The sequence below is a fragment of the Rhipicephalus microplus genome, unplaced genomic scaffold, assembly GCF_043290135.1.
Source record: "Rhipicephalus microplus isolate Deutch F79 unplaced genomic scaffold, USDA_Rmic scaffold_16, whole genome shotgun sequence".
Classification (NCBI taxonomy): Eukaryota; Metazoa; Arthropoda; class Arachnida; order Ixodida; family Ixodidae; genus Rhipicephalus; species Rhipicephalus microplus.
The window spans coordinates 7,695,448-7,711,087 of record NW_027464589.1 but is presented as its reverse complement, the minus strand read 5'-3'; the positions used below and the strand labels follow the sequence as shown (position 1 = coordinate 7,711,087).

General features: G+C 43.5%; 1 non-coding gene across 1 annotated transcript; it reads right to left on the bottom strand.

The window, feature by feature from the left end:
• Positions 1 to 10,774: 10,774 nt before the first annotated feature.
• Positions 10,775 to 10,847, bottom strand: TRNAP-CGG (transfer RNA proline (anticodon CGG)). Its single transcript has one exon. It is a non-coding gene; the product is annotated as a tRNA-Pro (tRNA).
• Positions 10,848 to 15,640: the final 4,793 nt, after the last annotated feature.

Here is a 15,640-nt window from a genome sequence, read left to right as displayed (position 1 = left end):
AAGCTGGGCCTGCCCGAGCATCGTTTGCGAACTTAAGTCTATCGACGGGCTCGTAAGCAAGCATTTTATGGCTCTGTTCGGAACTGCAAAATAGAACTTACCGAGACCAGCATCTCGACGTGTTCTTAATCTTTACTGGATACGACTGTCCACTTCTTGGTGTCTCCTGCAGTCGTTGAAAGTGGTCCAACACTGCCGGCAGCAGTGAAGTTGAGCTTCGGTAGAGGGCTAGAGGCACGCTCACAGCGTTTCTCGGCACACTTGAAGTTTCCACGCGTCTCTCCAAATGTTCGGAAGGCGTTTTTCACGATCAAGATCGCCTCAGCAAACACAGCGCGCTTATTTAGTCTTGCTTGGCAGGCGCCTGCAGCATCGTCATGGGCGCAGCCATGTTTGCTGACGAGATCAAACACGAACCAATGAGCGCGCAGCTTCCGAGAGCCTTGCAAGAGCGCCTGGCCCAGTGCATTGTGGGGTGGGGGGGGGGGGGTTTCCGCTCTCCTTTGTTAGAGTGTATTAGAAGTGTTGAGTGGCGAGACCGCGCCTCGCCGACCGTGCCTTCCGTGTTGCCAAGTAGCGGTGGCACTGCAGTCGAATAGTACTGAAAGAGCCACCCGCCACGCACAGGAACTGCTATGCGCTTCGGCTTCTCCGGCGCGCTTTTTTGATGCAGATTTTTTCGTAACTGCCCATCATTCATGTCTAACACATGTTGTTATAACCCTTAAAGTATGACACGCCAATCTACTGAATACGAGTTCCATGAAACCCTTGTGAGAGGTTGAAAATTATTTATTTTGTTGCGGTTAAACCGTTAGATTGGTTACTGCAGGTATGAAAACGATGAAAAAAAATATGATCGGCACAGTGATGCTTTATAACTTTTGCGTTATTACACACGTTACCTGAAGGTAAATTTGCTTCAAATTACTTTTGTATTGTGAACATCGGTAGGAGCGCATTGTCTAATACAGCTGGTAAAGAAAACATGACCTCAGGGATGTGAAGGATTATCATTATTCGAAGCCTAACACAAGTGAGTTGCGCTACATCATAATAATAGTCCTATTTACACGTAAACATTATTTATTATACAAGAACTTGTTTTCGGAGTCTGCTGACTTGCAGTAAAAGCAATACTTATAATTATTGGACGACGACCCCGCAGGGGCGCCTGCGCAAGTAGGCGTTTGGTGTGTAGCGACACCACGGACCCAAGCTAACGGGGGAGTTTCTACTCCCTCCCACGCCTAGCCGTGCGTGGCTTTGCCGTGTCCGGGGAAAAGGGGATCCTGGGGGTTGAGCCGACGCTGGGTGATTGGACCTTTAAGGCCCCCCGGCAGAGGCAACACACCCCTTTGGCCCCGGCTTCACGTAGACGGCACCCCTGGGCTGACCCACCCAGGGGAAATCGGCAGTCGCCTTTTCCTATCTCTCTCTCCCCCACATCTTCGTCTTTTCTCCTCTTTAAATCTATGCTGTCCTCTAATTTCTTCTGTTACTTCCCCATTTTCATGGGCAGCTTGGGTTAACCTTGTGCAACTAGCCAACCTTGGCGTACGTGCATTAGGTTATCGTAGCGGTGTACGGCTGGCGTCTGCATGTTTCTCGTTTCATGAACCTTGTAGCGTCCCCTCGTTGGGCTCCGTGGTGGGTGGCCGCCATCGTTACTGAATTACATTCCTCTATCATGCAGAGATGTTTTCCACTCCTCAGTGATCGTGCCGCTTCAAAGCGCGTACGCACCGAAGAATTTTCCTTTTTCAGCCGACCCAAAGAAGTATTCCCTCGTTATCATGTTGTACACAGTGAGAAGCCCAACAAAACAGCCAGAACAGTGTCCCCGTTCATAGTATCGTGGTCCCTGACAGCCACATTAGGTGATGGCTACAAAGTTACAAAAATGGCTAGCGGTGACCTTCTTTTAGAACTCCGTGACAAAACACAATTTGACAAACTAAAGAACCTTGCAACATTCGGCGACATTCCCATCAGCGTAACACCTCATCGATCCATGAACTCTGCACGTGGAGTTGTTTCTGACACAGACCTCCTTGACCTGACGGAGGCGGAACTCCTCGAGGGCTGGAAAGAACAGAATGTGACCAACGTGAAGCGAATCACTATCCGAAGGAACAATCAGGAAACCCCCACGAAACACTTGGTACTGACCTTTGCCACCAGTGAACTACCACAAACAATAGAAACTGGCTATACAAAGACACCGATCAGACCCTACATACCAAACCCCCGCCGATGTTACCAGTGTCAAAGGTTCGGCCATGGCTCTCAGAGCTGTCGTGGTCGACCTGCTTGTGCCAAATGCGGTCCCAAGGCCACATCTCTGACAATTGTAATGAAACCCTACATTGTGTAAACTGTGACGGAGACCACGCATCATATTCATGTTGTTGTCCTCAGTGGAAAAAAGAAAAAGACATTATTACACTGAAGATTCGTGAAAATATCTCCTTCAAGGAAGCACGCCGAAGGTGTTCGGCTTTTCACGGCACAACTTACGCTGATGCGGCGCGTCAGGGGGCAGTGTCGCATCACCCTCCGCCACTACCTAGGCCCACGCAAAGTGAGCCATCGGGTGTGGTGGCCGCCCCCATGGTGGAAGCAGCCAAGGCTGCTCCACCTACCAAGCCAGAGACTCAGGCGGCTCCAGGGTCGTCGGGTCGGCCGACCACGTCTCACCAGGCGAGGTCGCAATTACGTAGCAGCAGCTCGCGTACGCGGGCGTCCAGTGCTTCACGTCAGGCAATGCACACAAACACGGTACCTCAGGTGCCGGAAACGCCGCGTGGCTCCATAGAGCGCGCCAAAAGAACCAAGAAACCAATAACAGGGCCCGACAACGGCCCTGCTACTTAAGTTACAACTTCCCACTTGAACAGCCACTTCATTTTCGTACACACAGCACCAATTTCCATCAAATATGGAAACACAGATTCTACAATGGAATGTCAGACGCCTTCTCACTAACCTCGACGATGTCCAAGAACTTCTACACATTCACTCACCAAAAGTGCTGTGTGTACAGGAAACACACTTAAAATCTAAACACACCAACTTTCTACGCAGTTACATTATTTTCTGAAAAGACCGTGATGATGCCGTGGCATCATCTGGAGGTGTAGCTGTTATAGTTAAGCAAGGTTTAGCATGTAAACACTTGAAACTCCAAACGTCCTTTGAGGCAGTGGCTGTTCGAGTGGTGCTTCTAGGCAGACTTGTCACCGTTTGCTCTATATTCATACCTTCACGTATTCAACTACGCAAACATGAATTCCAGTGTTTGATGGATGAGCTTCCCGAACCCTATCTGGTTCTAGGGGACCTTAAAGCACATAACAGGCTATGGGGCGACTCTCGTTGTGACGCCCGAGGTCGACTGATTGAACAGTTTCTTCTCTCTTCAAGCGTGTGTCTCCTGAATCGGAAAGAACCAACCTATTATAACCTCGCTAACAATACCTATTCCTCAATAGACCTGAGCATAGTATCTCCATCGCTTGTGCCTCTACTTCACTGGAAAGTCATCACTAATCCCTACGGAAGTGACCATTTTCCCGTAGTTTTGAGCACACCTACATCAACTGAATGCCCGCCCCAGGTTCCAAAATGGCTATTAAGCAAAGCCAACTGGGAACAGTTTTATACCATCACACATATAAATTGGCGCGACATATGCACTTTAGACATTGAAGCGGCTGTCGACTACTTCGCAGCATCTCTGATCGATGCAGCAACAAAAAGCCTACCACAAACGAATGGAGATCATCGAAAACGGCGTGTGCCATGGTGGAACTCAGAATGCCAAAATGCACGCAGGCAGCAAAACAAAGCATGGAGGGTGCTTCGAAACTCACCGACAGCCGAAAATTTTGCCACTTTTAACAAAATGAAGTCTCAGGCCAGGAGAACGCATCGGCAGGGCAGAAGAGAAAGCTGGCACAAGTTTTTATCGGGGATTGATTCTTATACCGAAGAGGCTAAAGTCTGGAACATGGTTGGTAGAGTAGCAGGAAGACAAGTGCATTCACTCCCACTCGTAAACACACAGGGTGACAGCCTGGAAGATCAGGCGAACTTTCTCGGTGCACACTTCGAGCAGGTCTCTAGCTCGTCACACTATACTGAAGCTTTTTTAAGATATAAAGCAAAAATCGAATAGCAGAAACTGGAATACAAGTGTACAAAATACGAGGCATACAACCAACCTTTCAACTTAGCTGAGCTACAAACATCACTTAATTCCTGCAGTAATTCTGCCCCAGGCCAAGACCATGCCATGTATGAAATGTTGAAAAACCTGCCGCTTGAAACGCGAAAAAATTTACTCTCCCTATGCAATGCTATCTGGATTTCCGGCACCATACCTACTTCCTGGAAAGAAGCCATTGTTATCCCTATTTTGAGACAGGGCAAGGACCCTTCCTCTGTTTCAAGTTATAGGCCAATTGCACTAACCAGCTGCCTTTGTAAACGTTTTGAAAAAATGATAAACCGCCGACTTTTATATTTCCTTGAAACACACAATCTGCTTGATCAATACCAATGTAGGTTTCGAGAGGGTAGATCTACCACCGACCATCTGGTGCGTATCGAGGCACAGATCCGAGACGCTTTCGTCCACAAACAATACTTTCTTTCTGTGTTTCTCGATATTGAAAAGGCTTACGACACAACGTGGCGTTTTGGCATATTAAGAGACTTGTCTCACCTGGGTGTGCGCGGTAGAATGCTTTCCATAATTGAGAGTTACTTGTCCAATCGAACATTCCGTGTCCGTGTGGGCAGTGTTCTCTCACAAACATTTGTCCAGGAAACAGGCGTGCCACAAGGTGGTGTGCTTAGTTGCACACTTTTTATTATCAAAATGAATTCTTTGCACTTGTCCATCCCCCGCAATATGTTCTATTGTACATATGTCGACGACTTTCAGCTTGGCTTCAAGTCATGCAACTTGGCAATGTGTGAGCGGCAGGTTCAGCTGGGTTTAAACAAGGTCTCCAAATGGGCAGATGAAAACGGATTTCGACTTAACCCACAAAAAGCACGTGTGTCTTGTTCTCTCGAAAGAGAGGCATGCACTCGGAACCTGACACTCGACTGAACGGGCAACGTCTGTCCGTCAAAGCCGAGCATAAATTCTTAGGCTTAATCTTGGACAACAAGTTGACCTTCGTACCACACATAAAGTATTTAAAAACAAAATGTTTAAAAGCCATGAATGTTATAAAAGTGTTGTCACGAACTACTTGGGGTAGTGACAGGCAATGCCTCATGAATCTGTATCGAAGCCTCATTCGCACCCGCTTAGATTATGGGGCCGTTATTTATCAGTCTGCAACTCAAAGCGCTTTGAAGATGCTGGACCCCGTGCACCATTTGGGCATCCGCCTTTCTACGGGTGCTTTTCGCACCAGCCCCGTAGAAAGCCTTTATGTTGAGTCAAATGAGTGGTCGCTTCACCTGCAGAGAACTTACATGTCCTTTGTTTATTTCCTTAAGGTGAAAGCGGATAAGAAGCACCCCTCATACTCTACTCTTAATGATTTGTCGAGCTCAATTCTGTTTCAAAACAGGCCTTCGATGAGGCAGCCCTTCTCAGTTCGCCTGAAAAGTCTAGCTGAGGAAACTGGAGTCTCACTTGAACACAGTTTAATGACTCCTTTGGCGTATCCGCCACCGTGGCAATGGCAGACTATAGACTGCGATGTGTCCTTTCTAGAAGTTACAAAACATGCGCCTATTGCCCATATCCGAACATACTTCCTGGAACTTCAACACAAATACACACGTCCTGAGTTCTTTACAGATGCCTCCAAGTCCAACTCCTCTGTGTCCTACGCTGCTGTCGGCCCATCCTTTCCGGATGCTGGCCCTCTACATCCAGGCACAAGTATCTTCACAGCAGAAGCTTACGCGATACTTGTGGCAGCTAAACACATCAAACAATTACAAATACAAAAAGCAGTAATTTATACAGACTCCCTCAGTGTGGTAACAGCTCTGCACAGTCTTAAAAAACAAAAAAAACCCGGTCCTTGTCTCACTTTACTCCATTTTGTGCACACTCTACACACTCAAACAACATGTTGTAGTGTGCTGGGTGCCAGGGCACCGTGACATCGAAGGCAACGTGAGGGCGGATCAGCTCGCTGCATCCGTCCACACAAGCACTGCCCCTAAACTCATATTAATCCCGGCCCTTGATCTTAAGCCGTCTCTCAAACGAAACCTTAGGGACTACTGGCAGAGCGAGTGGGATACACACACACAAAACAAACTACACATTATTAAGCCACACCTTGGTCATTGGCTTCCAGTATCAAAATCGCGTCATACAGAGGTAATACTAACGAGACTCAGGATAGGACACACATACACAACACACTCATATCTTTTGTCCGGGGGCGACCCATCATTGTGTGACAGATGTGGTGAAGCACTAACAGTTCTTCACATTTTAATTCAGTGCAAACAATTGGACACTATAAGAAAACAACACTTTCCATTACCCTACCGACAACATATACCTTTACACCCTGCAATGTTCGTCGGTAGGGAACCGCTTTTTAGTTATAAATCATTGCTAGCGTTTTTAAAAGAAATTCATAGTTTTCATATCATATACCCGGGCATTCCGTAGCACGACCTCTCCTGAGAGGTTTTCGCTGCGGTGGCTACACAAGAAAGCACTTGCCTCACGGCCCTTGGACGCAAGGGTATGAACGAGTGAGGCACTTGCGCTAATGCCAAACATATCCACCATCGTCTTTTATTATCACCAACTTTGTTCATCTATTCGCACCACACACACCTTTCACGGCATGGTCATGATTTTATTACTTGTATGTTTTTACCCGCCTTACCGCGAGGAATTTTATGGCCCTTATACAGCCGCTAATCACAATCATCGTCCACATTCCTTGTCCCATGAACTGGCGCTCTTTGGCCATCAAATGGCCCTTGCGCCAAAAAATGACATATATCATATTGGACGACGAACCACTGCTAAAAGAAATAAGACGCAGAAGAAGCAGAAAGGGTATGTCTTATTCTGATTTTTTCTGTCTTAACTTACAATCTTACTTGAAAGAGTTTACAATCTTACTTGAAACGGTGAAAGCGCAAATCGTTATGGGTACCGAATCATGGCTTGACGACACAGTATTGGATGTAGAAATATTTCCGCCAGGTTTTACAGTGTACCGTAAAGATAGAAACAGGCATGGTGGTGGCGTGTTTCTTTTAATTTCAAGTAGCCTTGCCAGCGAAGAAGTTGTTTTTGATAATGAAACTGAATCAGTATGGTGCCGCGTCCAATTTCCCCAGGGAAACAACATCGTTTTTGGATCGTTTTACCGCCCACCTGACCACAACAATGAATCTTTGATTCAACTTTCCGACATACTATCACAAATATCTCACTGCGTAATACTGGGAGGGGATTTTAATCTGCCCGATATGAAATGGGATTCCGACTGTGTAGCCCCACAAAAAAATCGAAATTGTTCTGCCTTTTCAGAACTAATGAGTGTCTATGGGCTACAACAATATGTGAACGAACCAACTCGGATTAACGCTTTACTAGATCTTTTACTAAGCAATGACGAAAATGTTATTGTTCACACAAACGTATGTCCAGGAATTAGTGATCATAGTTGCGTTGTTGCAGAGTTAAACGTTTCTAGAATACCTGCGTGTAAGCAAACCCCTCGAAATGTTTTCATGTACGACAGAGGGGACTTTAATGCCATTTCCGAAGAGCTGGTCTTGTATTATCCCACTTTTTTATGCATATCGGAGTCATGCGGCATGGATGAATTGTGGCAAATTTTCCGTGACAAGGTTACAGAGCTGGTGAATATGTACGTACCTCAGAGGTGTCTAAGATGCAGAAAGAGGCACAAACCCTGGTTCAACTCTGAGATACGCAAACTTGTTAGAAAAGCAGCGAATGCCCATAAAAAGTTTCTTAAAAAGAGAACAGCACTAAATAAAACAAAGCTCAAAAGTGTAAACAAAGAGCTTAAGTTAAAACTAAAACAGGCAAAGCGTGTCTTCTTTGACAAGCTAAACACAGACTTGAAGTGTAATCCAAAATTCTTTTGGAAGTATGTCAAGAGCAACAGAAAAGACGACACAGCTATCCCTGACCTTTTAACCCAGGAAAAAACTATAACGGATGACCTGGAGAAAGCTGAAGCATTTAACGCCTATTTTCAGTCAGTGTTTTCAAAAAGAACTGAACACTCTCCAATGCTACCTTCAAAAAATATTGGTAATGAAATGGCGGAAATTGAAATCGATTACGCTGGTTTGGATAGTCTGCTGCGTACTCTGGACACCTCTAAGGCTACAGGGCCTGACGGTATATCATCTCATGTACTTAAAAAGTGTCACGTTATTATTGCACAATATTTATGCATAATGTACAAGTTGTCTCTAGACACCGGCGTTATTCCAAGGGATTGGAAAACAGCCAATGTGGTTCCTGTACATAAGGCAGGAAGCAAAAAACATGTACAAAATTACCGTCCCATATCCTTAATTTCAACCTGTTGCAAATTATTAGAACATGTTATTTATAGCGCATTGTTCAAATATCTCGAATCTACTCATTTCTTTGCCCGCTCCCAGCATGGATTTCGGCAAGGTCGTTCATGCGTCACGCAACTAACTGAATTTCAGCATGACGTACTGACTGCGCTTGACCGTAACAACATTGTTGATGCATTATTTCTCGATTTTCGCAAGGCATTTGATACGGTCCCACATAATCTGTTAGATATTAAACTGGCTTCACTGAACATAAATGCTAAGCTGCAAACCTGGCTACGGAATTACTTAAGTGGTCGTAAACAGTGTGTTGTTTTAAATTCTAAAACGTCTTCATACGTAAACGTGACTTCAGGCGTGCCACAAGGTAGCGTTCTAGGTCCGCTGTTATTTTTGGTTTATATAAATGATATAGCATATAACATAAAATCTTGCATAAAATTATTCGCAGACGATTGCATCATCTACCGTCACATTACTTCAATCACAGACACTGAATTATTGCAAGATGACTTAAACACGGTAACACATTGGTGCTCCACGTGGAATATGTGCTTAAATATCTCGAAGTGCAACCACATCAGCTTTGCAAAGAACATTTCAAAAATCCAGTGCACATACAGTATTAATGGCGAGGCAGTCAAAAAGGTGCCCGAGTGTAAATATTTAGGAATTTACTTGACAGAATCGTTCCATTGGAACAGACACATAGACCAAATGATCTCAAAGGCTAGTAGAACGTTGTTTTTTATTCGTAGAAACTTTCACTGTGCAACAAAAGAAGTGAAAGAAACTCTTTACTTCCTTCTTGTCAGGTCTATACTTGAATATGCTTGTGTTATCTGGGACCCGGCTCAAAAGTATCTTGCAAAAACAATAGAAAAAGTCCAAAACCAGGCAGCCCGTTTCGTCAGCAACAACTACGACCCATTCGCTAGTATGTCAGAAATAAAGGCCATATTAGGCTGGGAAACTCTAAAATCTAGAAGACGGAAACTTCGATTAAAACTTCTGCATAGCATATATTATAACCTAACAGGAATTAATAAGTCTGAATACCTACTAGCACCAACATATCGTTCCACAAGATGCCAACACTCACATAAAATACAAGAATACGCGTACAAAACCACTACTTTTGCCAACTCCTTCTTTTTAAAAACAATTAGAGACTGGAATGAACTTCCCGAAGGTATAGTGAACTTGAGTGACAACAGCGCTTTTTTCTCATCGTTGTGAAATTGTGACATATGTACTTCTCTTTTGGTACCTGTTGTCATGTGCAATATTGTACTAAAATTTTTTTTTATATGTTGTTATAATTGAATTTTTTCACTATGTTTGGCGTCTTATCGCAGAAATGTTTCCTATGACTTCTTATGTATACCCCCCTGCAGTAATGCCACTACGGCGTTGCAGGAACTATGTAAATAAAATAAATAAATAAATAAATAAATAAACTGTTTTTTTTGTTGGTTTGGCGTCTACAATATTCAGAATAACTGAGCGGATTAATTGGAAGTTAGATGCGCTCAGAAACCTGTGAGATAAAAAAACTACCGCGTCAAACGCACGCAGAACCAGGAGGCCGTATGTAGATAGGGGAGAGGAAATGAGTCTGAACCCCCAACGCCACGAAATACTTTCGTAATTTAACTTTTTAGGGTATACCAAAATATTCGCTCGCATTTACAGCGACCCCCAATTGCCTAAATTAGTCGTTCTGCTGCACCCCCCTCCTCCTCCTTAAAAAATCCTGCCTAGCATTGCGCCAAACGTTTAGCATGTCTCCGTACAAATGCGCATTGTAAATGTCACCTTTTCGACAGTATGAGGTCTCAAAACTACTTCAAGTCCAACGTAGTCGGACGAAAAACGCACCACGTAAAAATAGCGGCCGTATGGCTATGTGAGTGGGGCGTGACGTGTGGCTTATGTGCGTATACTTGCGGATACACACACACACACACACACACACACACACACACACACACACACATATATATATATATATATATATATATATATATATATATATATACAAAGAGAAAAGGTGTATACCTAAGGGCTCGTTTTCACGTGTTTTGACACAATATTAATGAGATCTAACAGACAGTAAATGCCAAGGAATGTACAGGGGAAGTTATTGGAACCAATGGAATGTAAATAAGAAGAAAGAAAAGTGGATGAAAAAATAACCAGCCGTGAGCCGGAATCGAACCTACGACCTTCGAATACCGCGTTCGATGCTCTAACCACTGAGCTATCACAGCGGCCTTCACTCTATCCACTTTCTTGGGTATATATGTGAATTTAGAAGTAGGAGTGTCAGTCAGCGCCATCTATAAGCCAAGCAACGAGTGTGAAACACTCTTTTATGCGCATATGTGGCGTCACGTAGCACGTGAACTTATTACGACCAGGCAGCTGATTAATAGTCCCTCGTATACAACCTAATGACACCAAGTGTGCCAGTACGAGACCCTCGTTAAGGAATAAGGGCAAGAGGTGTATACCTAAGGGCTCGTTTTCACGTGTTTTGGCACAATAATACTGAGATCTAACAGAAAGTAAATGCCAAGGAATGTACAGGGGAAGTTATTAGAACCAATGGAATGTAAATAGGAAGAAAGAAAAGTGGATTCATTAACGAGGGTCTTATTCATATATATATATATATATATATATATATATATGAATAAGACCCTCGCATTCTGTCTTCAGAAATTTAACTTGTATATATATATATATATATATATATATATATATATATATATATATATATATATATATATATATATATATATATATATATATATATATATATATATATATATATATATATATATATATATATACAAGTTAAATTTCTGAAGACAGAATGTACCACCACCTGCCTACAGCTTTGACACTTAATAAAAGAACTACACTTATATTACAAAACATCATGAATTTGCTGGGCTTACAATGGCCATACGCTAATAGAATACTTGGAAAGCAGCACAATTTAATGAAGCTGTGAATACAAAATGAGAACCGGTTACAGTGAATTTACGCAGAGTAACAGACGGTCTATATATACAATTGGTACTTTTTAATATGTTTAGGATAACCCCGTTTGCGTAGAATTTATGACTCTTAGGTACACGCTTTCCATCAGAGCGGCCTCCCGGTATTATAAGCACTTGAAGCTTACATAAAAGAAGCAGGGTAAGCGCTAAAGCACGCGGTTTAAACAATACGAGCTTTTCAGAAAACAGTATTTATTTTCTCCCGCAACATTGACATGACAAAACTGAGTCGTCACCGATGTAAATGTTGTGACAACCTTAGTTATACTCGGGTTTCTCATGAAACAATCGAGCGCATGTGGGGTCATAGGAGGAACAGTGTTCTGGATATTGTAGACATTGCGGACATAGCGAGCATATCATTTATTCGCAATATTGATACTTCTCCTCTCTTTGTAGTTCGATAGTAGCCTCTAATGATGTCGCGTAGCTCAAAGGCTGCTTGAGTAATACCCGTGCCACACGGGCAGAAAAAATGGCATTTACCCCCGAATGCCTTCAGATTTATTGCCATTCGCGCGGTGCCACACGGGCGAACAAAATGGCATTCATCCGAATGCCATTCGAATGCCATTCAGCGCCAACTGCCTTCGCCAGAACTCAGTTGACTGAGAAATGCCTACTCTCGACGACACAGCTCGCGAAGTGCGATTTACCTGAAAGTATATAAAACAAATCATATTGAGCTAAAAATGAAATTTCCCGTCTTTTATTTGCACTAAAGTCTTAAAAAGATGCTTTGAACGTTATACGAAGAAAATAAAGTATTGATAATGAAACGCTTGTCAATTTTAGTGTCTATTTACGCTGTGGATCTGACTAGTGTTGGCTTAGGTTGCTACGGTCGGCTGCAACGTTGTAAAACAAAGCAAGAAACTAAAACTTAGGACAGCGTAATACGCTTATTTCTTCATTTGATGATTATCCGATGTGTATGAAGCTTGTAAATGCTTCTTAATTTTTTTATTGCTATTCACTCAATGCTCACTTGGAAGGTGCTGTGATCGACATCATCAAGTCAAATGTCATTCGCTTTGGACGTGTAGCAGCGCCGGCGAAACAATGTCATTCGGGAACTGAAGGCCTTCGCCACCAAATGTCATTTTCTATGCCCGTGTGGCACGGGTATAAGAAGCTAGGCGGATGCGCTCAAATTACGACTTAACGTCTTCTTTTTTTTTTTGATCGGTAGGTTTTCGAATCAGTGAATGTCTTGACGTAATTTCGGCATGCCTGCGTATTTATTCGTTCACCATGGCGCGTAGCAGGTGTGCATACACTTGTCAAGGCTCAGAAACGCATTGAACGCGCTATAAACGAGCAAGTACACGCTTTCGCGCGCACGCTCCCAAAGCCGACGCTTTTGAGATCTTCAGTACCATGCGACTCTTGCGCCACCGCAACTGTCACCCGCCGGAGAATCAGCCGAGATACGGCGCGGCCGCCTCGTTCACTCCACTGCCCCCTTCTAGTAGTACACTGTACCTTTGTAAATTCGCCGCCGGGCAATATGATCGGCGCACGGCCACTTTTCGTCGACGGCGGCGGCGCCGGCGGCGTAAAGACAGAAAGTACAACTTCAAAAGAAAAAAAAACTGCTATACTGTGTTTTATCCGCTTATTTAGCTGAAATTCAGTACTTTTACAGTAATGCCTGAGACAACAGCGTGGAGATGTAAGAGAACTCGCAAATACCCCGTAAATGATTTGTTTTCCAGCATACGTATTCAATGTAAGTTTTTGCTGCGTGCCCTGTTTGTTCACATAGCTACACTGTATCACAAGAAATTTCATTTCTTTTCACCCTCACAGCGATGCTGCTATATCTGCTGGGTTTTTTCCTTATTACTTTACACTTTGAATTTTTTTGAACAAGTAACTGTTAATCTTTTAATAATTATCAAATGTGTGAAGAAGAAGATGTGCCTGCAGCGAGCAGCATCGCCAACGCCCGGCTCTTTCGGCTCGTGCTTCGGTTCGCTGCTGTGCTGATCTCTGCTAGACGGTTCTTCACGCTGTCTTGCCGTTGTCGTTAACGACCAATAAACCTATTCACATTTGGTGGAGGGTGCTGTATATCCCCGTCGCTACACCCTGGAGCTGCGAAGCCACACGCTACCGCCCGTCATGACTGACAACGCCAACCCATCGGCGTCGTCGCCCCAGTACAACTGCCCTGACCATCCTAGGCTATGGGACCCGAAGGTCTTCAGCGGTGCGGATGGGACCGACGTGGAAGACTGGCTCGAGCACTACGAGCTAGTGAGCGCCAATAATAAGTGGGATGAAGCCGACAAGCTGGGCCACGTCATATTTTATCTCACTGGCGTCGCAGAATTGTGGTTTAACAACCACAAACACAACGTCCCCACATGGAGCGTCTTTAAGACGTCGCCGTCGCCCCACTAGCAAAATTTGCTTGGGCCAAGCATGGTAAATCATGAGTGGCCAAGCTGTCTATGCTTGGAAAGTTATTGGAGGCCAAGAAAGTATGTGCTTGGGAAGTGTGACACCTACCATTTACCAAGCAAAGGAAGGCAGTGCTTGGAAAATCATTGGAAACACACCTTTCCATGGTTGCCACTGCGTTGGAATACCATGCAATAGCCAAGCATGTTCTTGGCATGGGAGCCAATCATTTTGGCCAATGCAATTTCTGGCTCACTTATTTTTTTGTCTTGGCTACAATTTGATGCCCCGGCAACTTTTTTCTACATTTCTCATGCCCCCTTCTCCCCCCCCCCCCCCGCCACGAGAAGTAACAAGACCATTTCTTTTATTTTTAGAGCTTCAAGTTTATTTTACACGTAATATAAAGAAGGCAATATGCCATTTTTGCATTTTGCAAAATTTTGTGATTCTGAAGTGTTGCTGGGGCTTCTCTTGAAGTCGTCTATCGTAGCGGCATGCCTTCTCGCATAGGTGCACTTTCTTAATCTGAAGCAAACACGAGCCCTCCTTTTGATACGCCCGGAACAGCTGCGTCAGTTTTATGAACATAGTATATCTTATCTGTAAAACGAAAAAAAAACATCATGAGCTCCTCTTCTTTAATAAGCTATCTCTTAAGCAACTGCTTTCACTAATTTTCAACAAAACACATACAGTAGGAACATTTGTTGGGAAATTGCTTTATCCTCACACATTCTAGAACATATATTCTCTCAATTAGAAAAAAAAGGAAATTTTTTTTACTGACAGCATTCTGGAAGCAGCATTGGCGCAGAAGCACTGTTTAGTGTCCCTGTCTCTTTCTTGTGTGTGCGTACTTTAATATTTATAAACATTACTGAAGTACTCAATGCAGCTTTATTTACGAAGGTTATTTTTGTAGTGTAGCTTCCGTTGTCAATGCTTCATTTTATTTCAATGCTCATTATTCAGCAGTCTTGCCACTTAGTCGTGCAGCTGTCTGCTTAAACGATGAAATCGTTCATGTGCGCTGGCTCCCACAAATCGGCAAGCTGATAGAAAAGCAAATAAGATTATACAACATTCAAGTGGTGAATAGGGTGGCAGTGAAACAGTTTCAATGCTCAATGTTGCTCCAGATGGCAGAAGTTGGCTTTTTTCAGGATGGCAGGCTATATAAACTGAAAAAAATTGTATTAGTAGGTCAAGTTTTCAAACAAACATCAGTGATGCAGTATGTGCAATACTCTGATTCTAGTGAAACACTTTGTAAAGAACAGCAACCAAAATATCACAGCATTGACATAACAGAAAGTCATAAGAATGTTGCCGAAAAAAGGAAGAGCAAAACCAATTTATTTATTTTCTGTTGATGCTCACCAAGCAGAAGCAGCAGCACATTTGCAGGCTTTTAAATGAAAAATTGTTCTCAGTGGCCCAGCAGTACTTCTTTGTAACCACGTTAGTACAATATGATGGAGCTTTTGTGCGCACCATATTCAGCACTGCTGACATTCTCCAGGAACAAATAGCCTACATGTAAAAAAGGAATACATAAATTAAAAAGTTGATAAATGTAACAC